The sequence below is a fragment of the Aquarana catesbeiana genome, linkage group LG08 (assembly GCF_042186555.1).
Source record: "Aquarana catesbeiana isolate 2022-GZ linkage group LG08, ASM4218655v1, whole genome shotgun sequence".
Lineage (NCBI taxonomy): Eukaryota > Metazoa > Chordata > Amphibia > Anura > Ranidae > Aquarana > Aquarana catesbeiana.
The window spans coordinates 246,877,624-246,898,100 of record NC_133331.1 but is presented as its reverse complement, the minus strand read 5'-3'; the positions used below and the strand labels follow the sequence as shown (position 1 = coordinate 246,898,100).

The 20,477-nt window shown below is 45.8% G+C and overlaps 1 protein-coding gene across 1 annotated transcript in view; it reads right to left on the bottom strand.

Annotated features, from left to right (window-relative positions):
* SLC43A1 (solute carrier family 43 member 1) overlaps positions 1 to 20,477 on the bottom strand; it is a 639,315-nt gene that overhangs the window by 480,393 nt on the left and 138,445 nt on the right. The window lies entirely within an intron of this gene.

The following is a 20,477-nucleotide window of genomic DNA, read 5'->3' as shown; positions in this document are numbered from 1 at the left end:
CAGGTACTAAGGTACTCAGATGGGCTGTGACAGGTACTCAGGTACTATGGTACTCAGATGGGCTGTGACAGGTACTCGGTTACTCGGATGGACAGTGACCAGTACTCAGATGAACTGTGACAGGTACTCAGATATACTGTTACAGGTACTCAGGTACTCGGGTACTCAGATGGGGTGTGACAGGTACTAGGGTACTCAGATGGGCTGTGACAGGTACTCAGATGGGCTGTGACAGGTAGTCAGGTACTATGGTACTCAGATGGGCTGTGACAGGTACTCAGGTACTCGGATGGACTGTGACAGGTACTCAGGTACTCAGATGGGCTGTGACAGGTACCCGGGTACTCAGATGGGCTGTGACAGGTACTCGGGTACTCAGATGGGCTGTGACAGGTACTCGGGTACTCAGTTATACTGTGACAGGTACTCGGGTATTCAGATGGGCTGTAACAGGTACTCGGGTACTCAGATGGGCTGTGACAGGTACTCGGATGGACTGTGACAGGTACTCAGGTACTCAGATGGGCTGTGACAGGTACTCGGGTACTCAGATGGGCTGTGACAGGTACTCGAGTACTCAGATGGGCTGTGACAGGTACTCGGGTACTCAGATGGGCTGTGACAGGTACTCTGGTAGTCAGAGGGGCTGTGACAGGTCCTTGGGTACTCAGATGGGCTGTGACAGGTACTCGGGTACTCAGATGGGCTGTGACAGGTACTCGGGTACTCAGATGGGCTGTGACAGGTACTCGGGTAGTCAGAGGGGCTGTGACAGGTACTTGGGTACTCAGATGGGCTGTGACAGGAACTCGGGTACTCAAATGAGCTGTGACAGGTACTCGGGTACTCAGATGGGCTGTGACAGGTACTCGGGTACTCAGATGGACTGTGACAGGTACTCAGATTAACTGTGACAGGTACTCAGGTACTCGGGTAGTCAGAGGGGCTGTGACAGGTACTAGGGTACTTAGATGGGTTGTGACAGGTACTCAGGTACTCAGATGGGCTGTGACAGGTACTCGGGTACTCAGATGGGCTGTGACAGGAACTCGGGTACTCAGATGAGCTGTGACAGGTACTCAGGTACTCGGATACTCAGATGGGCTGTGACAGGTACTCGGATGGGCTGTGACAGGTACTCGGGTACTCAGATGGGCTGTGACAGGTATTTGGGTACTCAGATGGGCTGTGACAGGTGCTCATGTACTCAGATGGACTGTGACAGGTACTCAGGTACTCGGGTACTCAGATGGGCTGTGACAGGTACTCGGGTACTCAGATGGGCTGTGACAGGTACTCAGGTACTCAGATGGGCTGTGACAGGTACTCGGGTACTCAGATGGGCTGTGACAGGTACTCGGATGGGCTGTGACAGGTACTCGGGTACTCGGGCACTCAGATGGGCTGTGACAGGTACTAGGGTACTCAGATGGGCTGTGACAGGTACTCAGGTACTCAGATGGGTGGTGACAGGTAAGGGCTGTGACAGGTACTTTGATGGGTGATTACAGGTACTTTGTTGGCTGGTGACAGGTCCTCTTTATTAAGGGGGGCAATCAGTGTGATTGGTGTACACTGTGAGCGGTAACGAGCTGTTACCGCAATCTCCTTCTCACACAGAGGAGGAGAACACGGTAACATCTCGTTACCGCGGTTTGTTGACATTCTGTGACCGGCTGTGATTGGACACAGCTGGTCACGTGGTAAAGAGCCAATTTCATTGGCTCTTTACTGCGATCAGGGTTGGGCTGTGTCAGGGTGACAAGCCTCATCACCCGATCTCCACTCTGTGCGCGCCCTAGGGGGCAGTACATGTGACCTGGGAGTATGCTATAGGCCCCTTAACCTGAGGGAGGAGGGGGAGATGGATCTCCTATCACAAGTTGGATTAGCAGCAAGGATAGGAAGTGTTATCATAATGGGGGATTTGAATTATCCAGACATAGACTGGGCGGAGGGAACCACACATTCGTTTAAGGCTCACCAGTTCCTAAATGTCTTGCAGAACAATTTCATGGTTCAGATGGTAGAAGCACCAACTAGAAATAAAGCATTACTGGATCTACTGATTACCAACAATACAGACCTGATCATGGATGTGGAAATACGGGGCAGTTTAGGAAACAGTGATCACAGGTCAATTGGCTTCAGTATAAATCACACAAATAGGAAACATGAGGGTAATACAAAGACACAGAATTTCAAAAAAGAGCCAATTTCCCTAAACTACGAACCTTGCTAGAAGGCATGAATTGGGATAAAATCTTAGGAACAAAGTACATGGAGGAGAGATGGGTTTGCTTTAAGAGCATATCAAATAAGGGCATTAGCCAATGCATCCCATTGGGTAATAAATTAAATAAAAGAGCGAACAAAAGTCCTGGATGGCTTAACTCCAATGTAAAAAAGCAAAGGAAAAGCCCTTCAAAAAATACAAGGTTGAGGGATGATCATCAGCATTCAGACTTTATAAAGAATGCAACAAGAAATGTAAGGGTGCAATTAGGGTGGCTAGGATAGAACACAAAAGACACATAGTGGTGGAGAGCAAAAAAATCCAAAGAAATGGCCCCATAAAGAATGAGGAAGGACATCTGGTTACAAAGGATGGGGAGATGGCAAAGTTATTGAATTTATTCTTCTCAGTCTTCACGAGAAAATTGGGGGGGCTTCAGTAACCAAAACTGCAGTGTTTATCCTCATGACACATCACAGGAAGCACCTCCATGGTTAACAGAGGACAGAATTAAAATTAGACTTGGGAAACTTAACATTAATAAATCACTGGGACCAGATGGCTTGCACCCGAGGGTACTTAGGGAACATAGTCAAGTAATTGCCAGACCACATTGTTCCTAATTTTTACTGACAGTCTACTGACTGGAATGGTACCAGCTGATTGGAGAAAAGCCAATGTAGCACCAATATTTAAAAAGGACCCAAAATACATCCCTGGGAATTACAAACCAGTTAACCACATCAGCCCCGGACCATTTGATTACTGTAAAAATGTCACTGGTAGTGAAGGGGTTAACACTAGGGGGCAGTGAAGGGGTTAATGTGTGTCCTAGTTTGTGTTCTAACTGAAGGGGGATGTGGACTGTGCAAGGAAACTAACAGATCCTCTGTTCATATGTATGAACAGAGGATCTATCAGTTCTCCCCTCAGAGAACCGGAAAGTGTGTGTTTACGCACACAGATCCCGGTTCTCCGCGCGCCCCGAGTGATCGCGGGAGCCCGGCGGTGATCAAGACCGCTGGGCACTCGCATCGGCTCAGGGGGCGAGCAGGGGGCGAGCAGGGGGCGCTCGCGCCTCAGGCGGCGTGCACGCGCCCCCTAGTGGCCACAGGGCGATGCGACATTACATAACGTTGTTTCGCCCAGCCGTGCCATTATGCCGCAGTACAACTGCGGCGGCTGGTCGGCATGTGGCTAACTTAACATCACTAGTATGTAAGCTTTTGGAGGGGGTGATAAGGGACTATATACAAGATTTTGGTAATGAGAGTGGTATCATTAGCAGTAATCAGCATGGATTCATGAAGAATCCTTCTTGCCAAACCATTGGACCTATTAACCTTCTATGAGGAGGTGAGTTGCCATCTAGATAAAGGAAGGCCCGTAGACATGGTGTATCTGGATTTTGCAAAAGCATTTGACACAGTTCCCCATAAACGTTTACTGTACAAAATAAGGTCAGTTGGCATGGACCATAGGGTGAGTACATGGATTGAAAACTGGCTACAAGGGCGAGTTCAGACGGTGGTGATAAATGGGGAGTACTCAGAATGGTCAGGGGTGGGTAGTGGGGTCCCCCAGGATTCTGTGCTGGGACCAATCCTATTTAATTTGTTCATAAACGACCTGGAGGATGGGGTAAACAGTTCAATCTCTGTATTTGCGGACGATACTAAGCTAAGCAGGGCAATAACTTCTCCGCAGGATGTGGAAACCTTATATACACCTCTCTTTATTATATAGATTTTTGACTGATCCCTTTGGGTATTTATGTGATTCTTGGCGCAATCCGGGCACCCTGGGATGGCGTGGGGCATGTCATACGTATGAAAGCTTTGTTGTTCTATGTGAGTGATTACCTCCATGCATCACCTAATTATGTCTGTTGGCAGACGTTTCACCTTTTGATATGTATATTTGTGCCCACTGTTCATATTTGAAATATGATTATTTCTCCTTTCTCACGCAGAATCCCTTTGCTTGTTGTCAGGCATTAAGTCCTGAGGAAGCGAAAGCGAAACGTCGACCTGCCATATTCAAGCAGTAATAGGGACCAGTACACTTATTATGTGTGGCTTATTCTACTGTAAGCCAATACCAGTGGTTTTTAATGTTATATTGTCATTTTTTTATATCTATGTTCAATAAATTAATTTTCTATTATTATGTTGTATTCCTTTTCTAGTACCTATAAACTTCGCTCCAACATTCCCTTTTTCAAGCAGTTTACTGTACAAAATAAGGTCCGTTGGCATGGACCATAGGGTGAGTACATGGATTTAAAACTGGCTACAAAGGCGAGTTCAGAGGGTGGTGATAAATGGGGAGTACTTGGAATGGTCAGGGGTGGATAGTGGGGTCCCCCAGGGTTCTGTGCTGGGACCAATCCTATTTAATTTGTTCATAAACGACCTGGAGGATGGGGTAAACAGTTCAATCCCTGTATTTTGCGGACGATACTAAGCTAAGCAGGGCAATAACTTCTCCGCAGGATGTGGAAACCTTGCAAAAAGATCTGAACAAATTAATGGGGTGGGCAACTACATGGTAAATGAGGTGTAGAAAAATGTAAACTAATGTATTTGGGTGGCAAAAATATGAATGCAATCTATACACTGGGGGGAGAACCTCTGGGGGAATCTAGGATGGAAAAGGACCTGGGGGTCCTAGGAGATGATAGGTTCAGCAATGGCATGCAATGCCAAGCTGCTGCTAACAAAGCAAAGAGAATATTGGCATGCATTTAAAAGGGGATCAACTCCAGAGATAAAACGATAATTCTCCCACTCTACAAGACTCTGGTCCGGCCGCACCTAGAGTATGCTGTCCAGTTCTGGGCACCAGTCCTCAAGAAGGATGTACTGGAAATGGAGCAAATACAAAGAAGGACAACAAAGCTAATAAAGGGTCTGGAGGATAGTAGTTATGAGGAAAGGTTGCGAGCACTGAACTTATTCTCTGTGGAGAAGAAACGCTTGAGAGGGGATATGATTTCAATTTACAAATACCACACTGGTGACCCCACAATAGGAATAAAACTTTTTTGCGGAAGGGAGTTTAACAAGACACATTGCCACAAAATTAGAAGAAAAGAGGTTTAACCTTAAACTACGTAGAGAGTTCTTTACTGCAAGGATGTGGAATTCCCTTCCATAGGCGGTGGTCTAAGCGGGGAGCATCGATAGTTTAAAAAAACTATTAGATAAGCACCTGAATATCCACAACCTACAGGGATATACACAGGGCTTTTTTACTCAGAGAAAAGGTACAGGAACTCACCCCCCTCCCCTAGGTCACGCCTGTCTTCGCCCCCTAGAATCGCCCCTTGTCTCCACCCCTACACACCTAGCACTGCCCCCTTTAGAGAACAGGAAACCAAGTGTATTTAGGGGGATATATAACAGATTTTTTTTATGGAGTTTGTTAATAAAAAGCAAAGAAGTAATATGTACAAAACATTAGAAATATCCAGTAACCAAAGTAATCTCAGAGGCACTTTCAGATATCCCCATATTCAGCAAGAGACAGCCCAAATATATATATCCAACAAGAGACAGCCCACATATATATATCCAGCAAGAGACAGCCCATATATTATATATATATATATATATATATATATATATATATATATATATACATACACACATATACATATACACACACACACACACGAGACAGCCCACATATATACACACACACCACAAGAGACAGCCCACATATATATATATATCCAGCAAAAGACAGCCCACATATATATCCAACAAGAGACAGCCCACATATACAGTATCTCACAAAAGTGAGTACACCCCCTCACATTTGTAAATATTTTATTATATTTTTTCATGTGACATCACTGAAGAAATGACACTTTGCTACGATGTAAAGTAGTAAGTGTACAGCTTGCATAACAGTGTAAATATGCTGTCCCCTCAATGTCGGTTTAGACATTAACTTACAGCCATTAATGTCTAAACCGCTGGCAACAAAAGTGCGTACACCCCTAAGTAAAAAAAGTCCAAATTGGGCCCAATTAGCCATTTTCCCTCGCCGTTGTCATGTGACTCGTTAGTATTACAAGGTCTCAGGTGTGAATGGGGAGCAGGTGTGTTAAATTTGGTGTTATCGCTCTCAGGCTCTCATACTGTTCACTGGAAGTTCAACATGGCACATCATAGCAAAGAACTCTCTAAGGATCTGAAAAAAATAATCGTTGCTCTAGATAAAGATGGCCTAGGCTATAAGAAGATTGCCAAGATCCTGAAACTGAGCTGCAGCACGGTGGCCAAGACCATACAGCGGTTTAACAGGACAGGTTCCACTCAGAACAGGCCTCACCATGGTCGACCAAAGAAGTTGAGTGCACGTGCTCAGCGTCATATCCAGAGGTTGTCTTTGGGAAATAGACATATGAGTGCTGCCAGCATTGCTGCAGAGGTTGACGGGGTGGCGGGACAGCCTGTCAGTGCTCAGATCAGCCGCACACTACATCAAACTGGTCTGCGTGGCTGTTGTCCCAGAAGGAAGCCTCTTCTAAAGATGATGCACAAAAAAGCCCACAAACAGTTTGCTGAAGACAAGCAGACTAAGGACATGGATTACTGGAACCATGTCCTGTGGTCTGATGAGACCAAGATAAAATTATTTGATTTAGATGGTGTCAAGCGTGTGTGCGACGGCAACCAGGTGAATAGTACAAAGACAAGCGTGTCTTGCCTACAGTCAAGCATGGTGTTGGGAGTGTCATGGTCTGGAGCTGCATGAGTGCTGCCGGCACTGGGGAGCTACATTTCACTGGGGGAACCATGAATGCCAACATGTAACTATGAAACTATGTATGAGCCATAGATGAGACATGTATGAGCTATGTATGAGCTATGTATGAGCAATGGATGAGCATGGATGAGCCATGGATGAGCATAGATGAGACATGTGTGGGCATGGATGAGCCATGGAAGAGCTTGTATGAGCATGGATGAGACATGTATGGGCATGGATGAGCATGTATGAGCATGGATGAGACATGCATGAGCATGGATGAGCCATGGATGAGACATGTATGAGCCATGGATGGGCACAGATCGATAAAAAAAGAACCGAAAATTTTGTTTCTGTTAAAAATTTTTGTAAATAAGTACGTTTTCTTCTTCAATGACGGGCACTAATATGGCTGCACTGACGGACACTGATAAGGTGGCACTGATGGGCACCGATGAGGTGGCACTGATGAGGTGGCACTGACAGGCACTGATGATGGGCACTGATAGGCAGCACTGATGGGTACTGATAGGTGGCACTGGTATGCAGCACTGATGGGCGCTCATAGGTGGCACTCATAGGTAGCACTGATGGGCACTTATAGGCGGCACTGATGGGTACTTATGGGTGGCACTGATGGGTACTTATGGGTGGCACTGATAGGTGGCACAGATGGGCACTGATGGGCACTGATATGTGGGCACTGATGGACACTGATGGGTGGCACTGATGACAATGATTGGTGGCACTGATTACATTGATGGGTGGCATTGCTGGGCATCACTGATGTTACATCCTATATAATGGTGCCAGTCAGTGCCCATTTGTGGGCACTGATTGGCACAGATTGGGCATAATTTGCACATGTGGATGGCCATGGGGTACATACCTGGCCATCCACATGTTGCCCCCTTCCCTGGTGGTCCTAGCGGCTTCCCTGGTGGTCTAGATAAACAATCAGCGCAGCCCCCCTGTCAGGAGAGCCGCCGATCAGCTCTCCTCTACTCGCGTCTGTCAGACGCGAGTGAGGAAAAGCCGATCAACGGCTTTTCCTGTTGACATCGTGATCAGCCGTGATTGGACACGGCTGATCACATGGTAAAGAGCCTCCGCCGGTGGCTCTTTACCAAGATCGGTGTAGCGGTGTGTCAGACTGACACACCGCACCACGATCACCGAGATGCACGTCCCCACAGGCGCACGGCGGCTGTTATCCTGCAGGGCGTCATATGACGCCCAGTCAGGATAACTGAACCACCGCCCGGCCATCATTTTGCTATAGGCCGGGCGGGAAGTGGTTAAAGTGTAATTAAACCCAAACTATGAAAAACTCTCATTACATGCTATATAACAGTGTTCATACCCACAAAGCCACTAAAGCATTTGTTTTGTGTAGGGTGATATGAATCTGGCTGATCCTGCCTTCAGCTGTCCCTCCCATATTCTCTGTGTCCCCACAACACCACTCTGCATCAATCAGTGCTGTGCAGACTCACACTGTAGCAGTGGCGTAGCGTGGGGGGTGCGGAAGGGGCCGCGGCCCCGGGCGCAACATTTAGGGGGGCGAAATCCCGCGCCAGGCAGTGTGTGTCACTGCCGGCTCCGTTCCCCTAATGTTTACTTCCTGTGTCCCTGAGCTCATTTGCGGCTGGCGCCCTCTGATTAGGTGAATTAGGTCATGTGCGGCGGCGGGGCTGGCCAATCCCTGATAGCGGCGGGGCTGGCCAATCCCTGATAGCGGCGGGGCCGGCCAATCCGTGATGACGGCTGGGCCGGCCAATCCGTGATGGCGGCGGGGCCGGCCAATCCGTGATGGCGGTGGGGCCGGCCAATCCGTGATCACCTTTGCTCCTGACTGGAGTCCACCCCATTGTGAACACCGCTGCTGCCTTCACCTCCTCCAGGCTCCCTCCTCTCCTCCGGACTGATGGAAGACACAAGCTGCAGGTGAGGGGGTGGATACGGTCTGGGGAGAGAGGGAGCAGCCAGTCAGAGAGATAAGACAAGCAGTTAGATTCAGTATAAATTTAAAAAAATTCTGGTGTCAGGTCAGTATAAGTGCAGTGTAGTGTAGTAATCAGTGTAGTGTAGTGGAAAGTGTAGTATAATGGTCAGTGTAGTGGAAAGTGTAGTATAATGGCTAATATAGTGGACAGTGTAGTAGTCAGTGCAGTGCAGTGTAGTGTAGTGTACAGTGTAATGGTCAGTGTAGTGTAGTGGTCAGTGCAGAGGTCAGTGTAGTGTAGTGGTCAGTGCAGTGGTCAGTGCAGTGGTCAGTGTAGGGCTGCAGTGGTCAGTGTAGTGTAGTGGTCAGTGCAGTGGTCAGTGTAGGGCTGCAATGGTCAGTGTAGTGTAGTGGTCAGTGCAGTGGTCAGTGTAGTATAGTGATCAGTGCAGTGGTCAGTGTAGTGAAGTGGACAGTGCAGTGGTCAGTGTAATGGTCAGTGCAGTGGACAGTGTAGTGGTCAGTGTAATGGTCAGTGCAGTGGACAGTGTAGTGTAGTGGTCAGTGTAGTGTAGTGGTCTGTGCAGTATAGTGATCAGTGCAGTGGTCAGTGTAGTGTAGTGGTCTGTGCAGTGGACAGTGTAGTGGTCAGTGTAGTGGTCAGTGTAGTGTAGTGGTCAGTGTAGTGTAGTGGTCTGTGCAGTGGACAGTGTAGTGGTTAGTGTAGTGGTCAGTGTAGTGTAGTGGTCAGTGTAGTGTAGTGGTCTGTGCAGTATAGTGATCAGTGCAGTGGTCAGTGTAGTGTAGTGGTCAGTGTAGTGGTCTGTGCAGTATAGTGATCTGTGCAGTGGTCAGTGTAGTGAAGTGGACATTGCAGTGGTCAGTGTAGTGGACAGTGTAATGTAGTGGACAGCGTAGGTCAGTTTAGTGTAGTGGACAGTGTAGGAATCGGGTAGTGTAGTGGTCAGGATAGTGGACAGGTAGGTCAGTGTAGTGGCCAGTATAGGAAGCAGGTAGGTTAGTGTAGTGGTCAGGTAGGTCAGTGCAGGAATCAGGTAGGTCAGTGCAGTTGTCAGGTAGGTCAGTGTAGAAATCAGGTAGGTAGGTTAGTGTAGTGGTCAGTGCAGTGGACAGTGTAGTGTAGTGGTTAGTGTAGTTTAGTGGCCTGTGCAGTGTAGTGGTCAGTGTAGTGACAGTGTAGAAATCGGGTAGTGTAGTGGTCAGTATAGTGGACAGGTAGGTCAGTGTAGTGGCCAGTATAGGAAGCAGGTAGGTTAGTGTAGTGGTCAGGTAGGTCAGTGCAGGAATCAGGTAGGTCAGTGTAGGAATCAGGTAGGTAGGTTAGTGTAGTGGTCAGTGTAGGAATCAGGCTGGTCAGTACTATTGTAGGAAGGGAAGGGACTCGGGGAGTGCTAAAAGTCCGCAGGTTAGGGGGCACAAATTACTTGCCTTGCCCCGGGCCCTGACAACCCACGCTACGCCACTGCACTGTAGAGTAATATAAGCCAAAGAACAGGGAAAAATCATGTGATCACACAACAGTGCTGCAGGAATAAGGTATTTAGAGGATTAAAAAAAATACAGTGGGATGATATACAGTATATGATTTATGTGAATGAATTACAAACGTTTACTTTACAAACTGAGGTCTGTCTCAGTCTTTTTTTGTTTATAAAGCAAATAAACACAGTGGTGATCAAATACCACCAAAAGAAAGCTCTATTTGTTTGGAAAGAAAAAGATATAAATGTAATTTGCATACAGTGTTGCATGACCGCACAAATGCAAGTAGTTAAAGTAGCGCAGTGCACAGTGCTGAATAGCAAAAAATGGCCTGGTCATGAAGGCGGTAAAACCTTCCAGTGGTCAAGTGGTTAAACATACTAAAATCAGCAAAGTCCCATTTCCAGACTCTTTTTCTTCTTCTCTCTTTCTTATGCCCCGTACACACGGTCGGATTTTCCGATGGACATTGTCCGATCGGAGCGTGTTGTCGGAAATTCCGACCGTGTGTGGGCTCCATCGGACATTTTCCATCGGATTTTCCGACATACAAAGTTGGACAGCAGGAGATAAAATTTTCCGACAACAAAATCCGATCGCGTCAATTCCGACCGTGTGTGGCCTGTTCCGACGCACAAAGTGCCACGCATGCTCAGAAGAAATTCCGACACGGGACAGCTCGTTCTGGTAAACTTAGCGTTCGTAATGGATACAGCACTTTCGTCACGCTGCAATGTTCAAAATGGTTTAATACAGCGCACTCTCTTCTTCTTTATAATGTGACAAGAATTAAGTCGTTTTGCTGCTCATATTCACACAGACTTCTCACAAACTTCTTTCGTTACTATTTATCGGGATTCCCTCAATATATTTTGATTTCTCACATCTGACAACATATTTTTTTTTTTTTTTTTTGACTTTAATGTAGAATCTTTTTTTGTGTTTCTCTTTTTTAATGTTTTTTTTTGGTGATTTTGATTTGTACTCCCGAAAATGTTTGTGTGTTTTTTGTGACAAGTTCCCACAACACCATTGATATGTTGTTCTATTTAATCTGTAGGAGATTGTTTGGTGTTGTTGTCCCTTGTTAATTTCACATTTTAGGTTTTTAGAAATGTACCTGAATCGTCACCAACAAACTGTCCTTTTTGGATGAAAACACACACAGGAGAGTAGAATTTACGGAAAAAATTTATTAAGGGGTCACAACTATAAACAAAGAGGGAGGCAACGCTGGAGAAACTGCAGAAGTGGGCGAAGCCTTGGACCCCCAGGGCACACATCAATTTTTTAAAAGCAAAATTGGTGGCCTGAGGAGTCCATATCTAAGGGAGGGCAGTCTGGTCCAGAAGTCCCAGAGATCCGGAAAGCAGCAGATGACATCTGTGTCCCCAGGCTGTGGTCATACGAGAGACTGCAGACCAGACTGAACCCAGGGTCATCACTCTTTGGTCTTCCTTCCACGCCTCCTTCCAGCCTTTGGCTGTGGTGGTGGAGTTGTGGCAACAGGAGGAGGAGGAGGATCATCGATCTCAATGACATCCGTCTTGTGTGTCAGTTCCCCACTCAACCCCTTACGTAGGACTTTATAAATCAGGTCCTCAGAGATCTTGCGTTGGCCCTCCTGCATGCCCTGCAATTTGGTGGCAGCCATGCAGGCAAAGGCCTCTTCAGGACTGGGGAAGGCTCTGAGGGACGCCGAAGCCTCCTGGATCAGCCTGTATGCTGAATCCTGCACAGGACTGGGAGTGGCCTTCCTGGCCCTTTTGTATGGCAGGTGGAGGGGAGGAACCTGAGACTCAGTCAGGCTGCGACTTGTCCCAGGCTTCTCTTGGCTGACACTTAGCCCCGCCTCCTCCTGGCTGCCACTAATCCCCGCCTCCTCCTGGCTGACACTAATCCCCGCCTCCTCCTGACTGCCACATTCCACAGCCTCCTCCTGGCTGAGGTCTTCCTGTGTATGAAAAAGGGACATAGTTTTAGTTTTTTTTACATCAATCACACACAATTTTCACCTCCTGACTGCTGCAAATTGAATGTTAACAAATATAACAGACTATCCTTCTGAGCCCAGCATTTTGCATTCTTGTCCCAATTTTGGGTGCCCACTACTGTCTATTGATATGTAAAACACTTTTTTTTAATCAGCAATTAATGATCAATAATAACATCTAGTAAACATAATTTCTTTATTGCCCAGAAATCTGTAGAAGAATGCTATACCTGACTCCAGCTGGGCTCCTCCACTTCTTCCTGGCTGGAAGGCCCAGGTTGGACATCGGAAGCCTCAGCTGGGATGGAAGGAAGAGTGGAAGGAAGAGTAGACAGGGATTCCCTGACTTCAGTGTGGTCTGACAGAAATCGCAGTCTCTCATAGTACCACAGCCTGGGGACATAAACGCCATCTGCTGCAGCTCCAGACCTCTAGGAATCTGTGACCTTCTTGCGCTCCCTAAGATAAGTGCTCCTCAGGCCACCAATTTTAGCTTTTAAATAGGGGATGGTTGCTGTGGGGACCACCGGCTTCACCAACTCCAGCAGTTTCTCCAGCGCTGCCAGCCTCTTCTGTTTGTGATTATAGTGGGGGTGTCTCACTTGCCACAGACAGTGCAGCTCCCTGTACTTGTCAATAAACAGGGGCAGGAAATTGTGGTCGTTGAACCCATCCATTTTCTCTGCAAGACACAACACAAGACAAACCCTAATGTCAGGCCAAACTCCCCTAATCTTGTTACAATATAGGCTTCCATTTCGAAGCAGTATAGGCCCAAGTTTAGATCCTACCTTCGTTAGCACGATCGGCGTCTCCGATGCTCCTTCGTCCGCTCACAGATCGTACGTAAGACGCGCGCGTTACGATTTATACACACTGCGCATGCGTATAACTCCGCCCGCCCCTGACGTTCTTTCTATTCTATTCCCCGCCCCTTTTCGTTCGGCGCAGTGGAGGAAGAGCACATGGCGGATAGACAGCAGGATCGTACTAAGTACAGCAACGAGGAGGAGGAGGGGGAGGAAAGGCCGGAGCCGATCCAGAAGGAGATTAAAGGACTCAAATATGTCCTTTGGGGAGATGTTGGAAATGGTGGACATCCTGAAGAAGGCCGACTATGATGGAAAGTATGGGCCTTACCCCAACTCCAATGTCCGAAAGGCCAAGATCATGGCGAAAGTGGTCAGAAGTCTGCACCGGAAATTCAGGGTACGACGATCGAAAGATCAGCTCAGGAAGCGGTGGTCGGACCTGAAATTACGAGAACATGAGCAGTACAGAAAGATCCCGAGAGTGCTGCAAAAAAGTAAGTAGTTGTGCTGTGTTCCTATTCTTTTTGTGTTTATTACGTTCGTGCTGCTCCATGTGCTTTTAGGAACTGTTGTACAGTTTAAAATGGCAACTTTCATGTTCATGGGCACATTATTCGTTCGGATCACACATTTTTATTTCGGACGATAAAATACCATTGTTTAGGCCATATGCATTTGGCCACCATTTTGAGGCCCTATACTTGTCTTCAAAGAATTGGGTTGTGTAGATGGCTTTGTTACTAGAATGAAATGCAAACTAGATTCTGTGTAAGGAGAGGACACTGAGCAGCTGTTTTCACATCTGGACACTGGAGCACTAGTGTGGGACACAAGAACACCATTTTATTAGGGGGGGCACACAGGTGCTCCAGTGTATACTATAGGGGGGGCTACATCTGTGAAGCTTGTACAAAACAGGTAAAGTATTGCAGCTTGACAAAGGCCAATAAAAAAGCTCCATCTTGGAACTCGGCTAAAATAGATCATTGTACCCCACTTCCAAGCAATGTTTCATCTTTATAGTTCTGCCATCAAATATCTGTGTGCTAATTATACCATTTTTGTTTTACATAGGGGAGAAAAGACTCGGAGGACACCCCTCATCCGAGGAGACCAGAGCCCCCCCCCCCCTCTGGAAGAAGGGGAAATCCACCCAACACAAGATGAGCAGGAGGAAGAAGACGTGGTGGAAGTAGTCACCACAACAGGTGAGTGTCTGCGACCACAGGCTCAGATAAGAGATGGATGGCGGCATTTTTTTTAGACCTAATTTATTTTGGGTTTCCTCTCTTTTTAGGTGATCGTGAGGTTGTGGATGAAGATCCTTTCACATCAGAAAGTGCCCAGATCGTGATCGGGGAGATCATGGGGTGTAATTTACAATTGGAAAACATCAAGCAAAATATCAATGATGTTATTCCAAAATATAAAAACATCATTGATGTTTTGGGGCGAGTTTAAAACCCCTCCAAATCACTTTCTTCTTTTGTGTGCTACAATGTGCGAAATGTTTTTGTGATTTTTCCTAAAGCCAAATTTTGAGGATGCACACAGTGTGTCAACATGTGCTATCTGCCATCACGGGAGATCAATGGACACGTTTTGGGGGTGCAACCCCTTCCTCAATAATAAAGTAGCGGTGAGGAAGGGCTTTCTCCCCCAAAACACGTCCCTTGATCCCCCGTGATGGCAGATAGCACATATTGACATTGTGAAATTTGTATGCATCTTCCAAATTTGGCTTTTCCTGGGGTGATTTCCCCCATCTGAACGCAATATCAAACACAGTTCCTAAATACTCATGTCTGATATTGCCTTCAAGTTCTACCTAATGTGAACTTTGTAAGATCAAGATTTATGTCTTTCTTGTGGGTTTTACACAGGCCTGTTTTCTATAAAATGCACATTTTGATTTTGGATAATGACACCACAAAAATTGTTATACAACAAACATGTTGGTTTGTCAGAAAAACCTTTGGTAAATGCACATGTGATTGTGCAGGTATTAAAAAGATTGTTCATCAAGAATGTGTGGATTATTGTCTCAACGCTACAACACTTTTGGGGTGATGTAATTGTTGTTTTATGAGAAAATGGGTGTTATTTCCTAAGGGCAAATCCACTTTGCACTACAAGTGCAGTTTCAGTGCAGTTGCAAGTGCACTTGTAGTGAAAATTGTCTTTGCATTTAGTAAATAACAGCCAACAGTGCTTTGTATAAGGTTACACAATCACAACATTTTCTGGACTCCACACATTTCTGTCAGGGTCAGCTAAAACAAACACAAGCAGTAAATGTCCACAAAGAAGAGCCTGGGGGAGATGCCTGTCGAGAACTTGAGGTCCTGCAGACTTCTCCCTGTGGCCAAATAACGCAAGGTAGCGACCAACCTCTGCTCCGGAGTGATGGCTTGCCTCATGCAGGTATCCTGCCTGCTGATATAGGGGGTCAGCGAAGCCAACAGACGGTGAAACACGGGGTCCGTCATCCTGAGAAAGTTCCTGAAATCATCAGGATTATTCACACGGATCTCACGGAGCAAAGGCATATGAGAGAACTGGTCACGCTGAAGCAACCAATTCTTGGTCCATGAACTCCTCCCCACCCTGTTCATGGACTGGACTTGTGTCAAGGTCAGGACCCCAACACCAAGCCCCCGCACAGCACGAACTGTACGAGGAGTACGCATACGAAACATGGCTAGAAAACGGTCGGCTGCTCAGAACGAAGTAACAGAACGCACTGAAGAACAGCAAGGCCTGTGAAGAGCGACCTGAAAAACAGCAACGAGCGGGCAAGATCGCACAGAAAACTCCGATACGAACTGACTGCACGCACTGAAGAGCAGATACAAACCCACAAGCACAAACTGAATGGCAGAAAACGATCTGAAAGCCACGAGTCTGAAAAAGCGCGAATCGTCTCTCACCAAACTTTTACTAACACGAGATTAGCAAAAGGAGCCCAAAGGGTGCCGCGCTTGGTTCTGAACCGGCCTTTTCTAGTCTCGTCGTACGTGGTGTACGTCACCGCGTTGTTGTCGATCGGAAATTCCGACAACTTTGTGCGACCGTGTGTAAGCAAAACAAGTTTGAGCCAACATCCGTCGGAAAAAATCCTAGGATTTTGTTGTCGGAATGTCCGAACAAAGTCCGACCGTGTGTACGGGGCATTACAGTGGCTGGAACACACTATGTGCATTCTCTCATAGCTATTTCTATTTTCTCTCCTTTTCTCCTCTTGTACCAGGAGGCATATTTGCCAAATGATCAAAATGAGGGTAACTAACTTGTAATTTACAAAACAGCCCCAAAATAAGAATCAATAAATGCAAAACATGGTCAGAATGGCAAATAGCATGCATAAAAATAATGCAAAACAGATTATAAAAGCTGCACAAACATGAACTATTCACAGCAATGTGTATGTGGTTCAATCACAGTAAAATGTGGCTGCAAAGCACAGTCTCTAAAGGACCACTTGCATACCCTCCTTATATAGCCTCTATCCGGAATTCCCGAACCTTCCCAGACTTTCCATTGGTTCCTGCTAGCAACCTTCTTCTCCTAACCTTAAAGGGGCAGTATCCTCCACCTTATACCCTACAGCTTATCTAACTAAAACTAAATAGCCCAGGGGTGGGGTGGCCACACTCTCAGGCAAGTGGGCCCATATTGAGCCCTCTTTTTCATTCTGACAGTGGAAGTCCTCTCACCTGGCTGCAGATCATGTGTCCAGTGGCCTGAGAGTTGTGGGAAGGGGGCCTGTGCCTGCACCTGATGTTTGAGCATCAGCATTTATTGATGTAATTCCAGGCATTTGTGTTGCATGTATTTGCATGTGTTCATGCGTATTCGCACGTACAATATATTCCTTTAGGCAAAATTTATGAATGTTCAAAATCTGTATGTTCATATGCATGTATTTGCATACATGCATACATGTGCTGGTGCAAATACTGATGTGGATTTTTCTATTTTTAACTCCTGAATACGTCCCTGTGTGTACATGCACATTGCAAATAGGCTGCATTTTGGATTAGTAAAAAAAAAAAATTGAGCTTTTTAAAGCTGCAGTGTGCAAAAGACCTTATTTTCAAAGCTTAATTCAACAATCTGAAGGTAGAAACTGATTGGTTACTATGCATAGCTTCTCCAGATTCTGTGTGCACCAGTTTTAGCCGGAATTATTTTACATGTGTACATTTTGTACACTTCAAATAAAGTTTGTACAAAAAAAAGGGAGCCATGTAATGCCCTGAATCATGCACCACACTGCTTCCTACCACAGTCAGGAACGGACAACTGCCAGAGCGGTAAAGCACTCCCGCAACTGTCTGCTATAGTGTGAACCTGGCCTTATTAAATCGTCCCCTATATGTCTCTACACTTATTGTTCAGCCTATCTACTGCCTTGCAAAATTAATTGTTTTATTTTTTCTGATCTGCCAAGCATAGTGAAATAACAGTATGGTAAATTGTGAAGAGGAAAAAAATGATAGCGCATACAGTATACTAATGCTATATATTTTTGCAGTATGGCAAGAGAAGATCAATGCTCTAGTTTACATCAGTGAGATGACAACAGAGCCTATGGGTGATGTCATGGCTCTGGGAATTCATAGCCGATGTCAAGTGCTCTCTTACACAAAGTAGCCAGAGCTGCTGAATACATTCAGTTTAAAATAGAAATGAAATGCAACATATTTGTGTATAGATATATATAAAAAAAATATATAAATTCCTTTTTTTCCCTTATTTATAATTAATGACATTCCCTCTGTGCATAAGAGCTGGGAGAAAAGAAACAGCAGCACACTAATGTGTTTTCCTGCTTAATGTGCTCAGTTTTTAATAGGACAGCAGGGGGGACTGACGGGAACACCAGGGACTTCACACAATGGATGCAATACAAAGAGAACAGGATATTTTTTCATGCAAGTACATGGCAGAGCAGGCACATTTCAGGAATATAAAATGTTGTTTTTTCATATTCCTAAAAGCAAACTAGTAGACATTTCCTGTGATTTTGGGCTCACTTAATTTGTTACTTTTGGCTTTAGACCTGTTGCCCAAGTTTTTGTTTGCTACTTGAACTGCTTGTTACCAGTTGAGGCTCTTACAGAGGCTGGGGGTTTAGCCTCTGGGTAGGCCAGACCATAATATTACTTTAATGTACCTACATCCTCCTTCTGCAGGTGGTGATATATAACTTATGAATTTGCCATAAAATTATTTGCTCTGTTCCTCCCCCTCTATATATAGTGTGTTAGCCTGCTACTTTTTTTTGGTTTTTGTTTGCTCTTTGTACTGCTTTTTTTCAAACTGAGATTGGTATTTAGCCACTTGTTTGTTTGTCCGTGTTCAGACACTTCCTGTTATAGTGTGACAACTGTTCCCTAATTGTACTCCAGGAACCTAGTCCAGAGTGATGCTGTGCAGCTGATGCTGGAGTGGCTGAAAAAGGTCACTCCAGTGTCGTGATAAAATTATTTTCTCTGCTCCTGCCCATCTATACTGTATTTGTTAGCCTGTTGCCTAGGTTAGAGTTATTGTTTGCTCTTTATACTGCTGGTTACAAACTGAGATTGTTATTTAGTCACTAGGTGGGCTGGCTCTTTAGATTTCATATGGCGATGTTTAATCCAATGGTCGTTTCAAAAGTTGTTTTTAATCTTTTTACTAGGGATGAGCTTCGTGTTCGAGTCGAACCCATGTTCGACTCGAACATCGGCTGTTCGATCGTTCGCCGAATTGCGAACGATATGGGCCGTTCGCGCCAAATTCGTGTGGCGCGTCACGGCCCATAATTCACTGCGGCATCGCAGTGCATTGCTTGCTGATGATTGGCCAAGCATGCACTATGACCCGCATGCTTGGCCAATCACAGCGCCGCCTTAACAGAGAGCCATAATTGGCCAAAGCCAAGGAGGCTTTGGCCAATTATGGCTCAGGGGATTTAGTACACGCCCCACACTATATAAGGCCGCCTGCACGGCGGCCCTGTGCAGTGTGTTCCGGTGTGCTTAGAGAGAGAGAGAGAGACAGACAGTGTCATTTCATTTGAGTTAGCTAGATTAGGCAGGACAGTCAGTCAGTTAGCTGCACTTAAAGTGTATTGTGTATATATATGCATCCCAGGTGTTGCATATATATATATATATATATATATATATATATATATATATATACACTGTATTCAGTTTAGCTAGATCCGTTCCTGTTATCTTCTAGACTATTTACATTTAGTGCAGTGCGTCCTGCTCACAGTGTTCAGCTAGATCCGTTCCTGTTATATTCCTACTGACAGGCAGGCTTGTCTTGTTACAGTATTTTGAAGAAAATTACTGGTGTTCTTTTGATCCTATTAGTACCACAGTCAGGCAGCTAGACTATTTACAATTAGTGCAGTGCGTCCTGCTCACAGTGTTCAGCTAGATCCGTTCCTGTTATCTTCTTACTGACAGGCAGGCTTGTCTTGTTACAGTATTTTAAAGAAAATTACTGGTGTTCTTTTGATCCTATTAGTACCACAGTCAGGCAGCTAGACTATTTACAGTTAGTGCAGTGCGTCCTGCCCACAGTGTTCTACTAAACCTACAAGTAAGTGGGGTGCGTCCTGCTCACAGTGTTCAGCTAAACCTACAAGTTAGTGGGGTGCGTCCACCTCACAGTGTTCAGCTAAACCTACAAGCTAGTGGGGTGCGTCCTGCTCACAGTGTTCAGCTAGATCCGTTTCTGTTATCTTCTTACTGACAGGCAGGCTTGTCTTGTTACAGTAAATACAGCTACCTGAAGAAAATTGCTGGTGTTCTTTTGATCCTATTAGTACCACAGTCAGGCAGCTAGACTATTTACAGTTAGTGCAGTGCGTCCTGCTCACAGTGTTCTGCTAAACCTACAAGTTAGTGGGGTGCGTCCTGCTCACAGTGTTCAGCTAAACCTACAAGTTAGTGGGGTGCGTCCACCTCACAGTGTTCAGCTAAACCTACAAGCTAGTGGGGTGCGTCCTGCTCACAGTGTTCAGCTAGATCCGTTTCTGTTATCTTCTTACTGACAGGCAGGCTTGTCTTGTTACAGTAAATACAGCTACCTGAAGAAAATTGCTGGTGTTCTTTTGATCCTATTAGTACCACAGTCAGGCAGCTAGACTATTTACAGTTAGTGCAGTGCGTCCTGCTCACAGTGTTCTGCTAAACCTACAAGTTAGTGGGGTGCGTCCTGCTC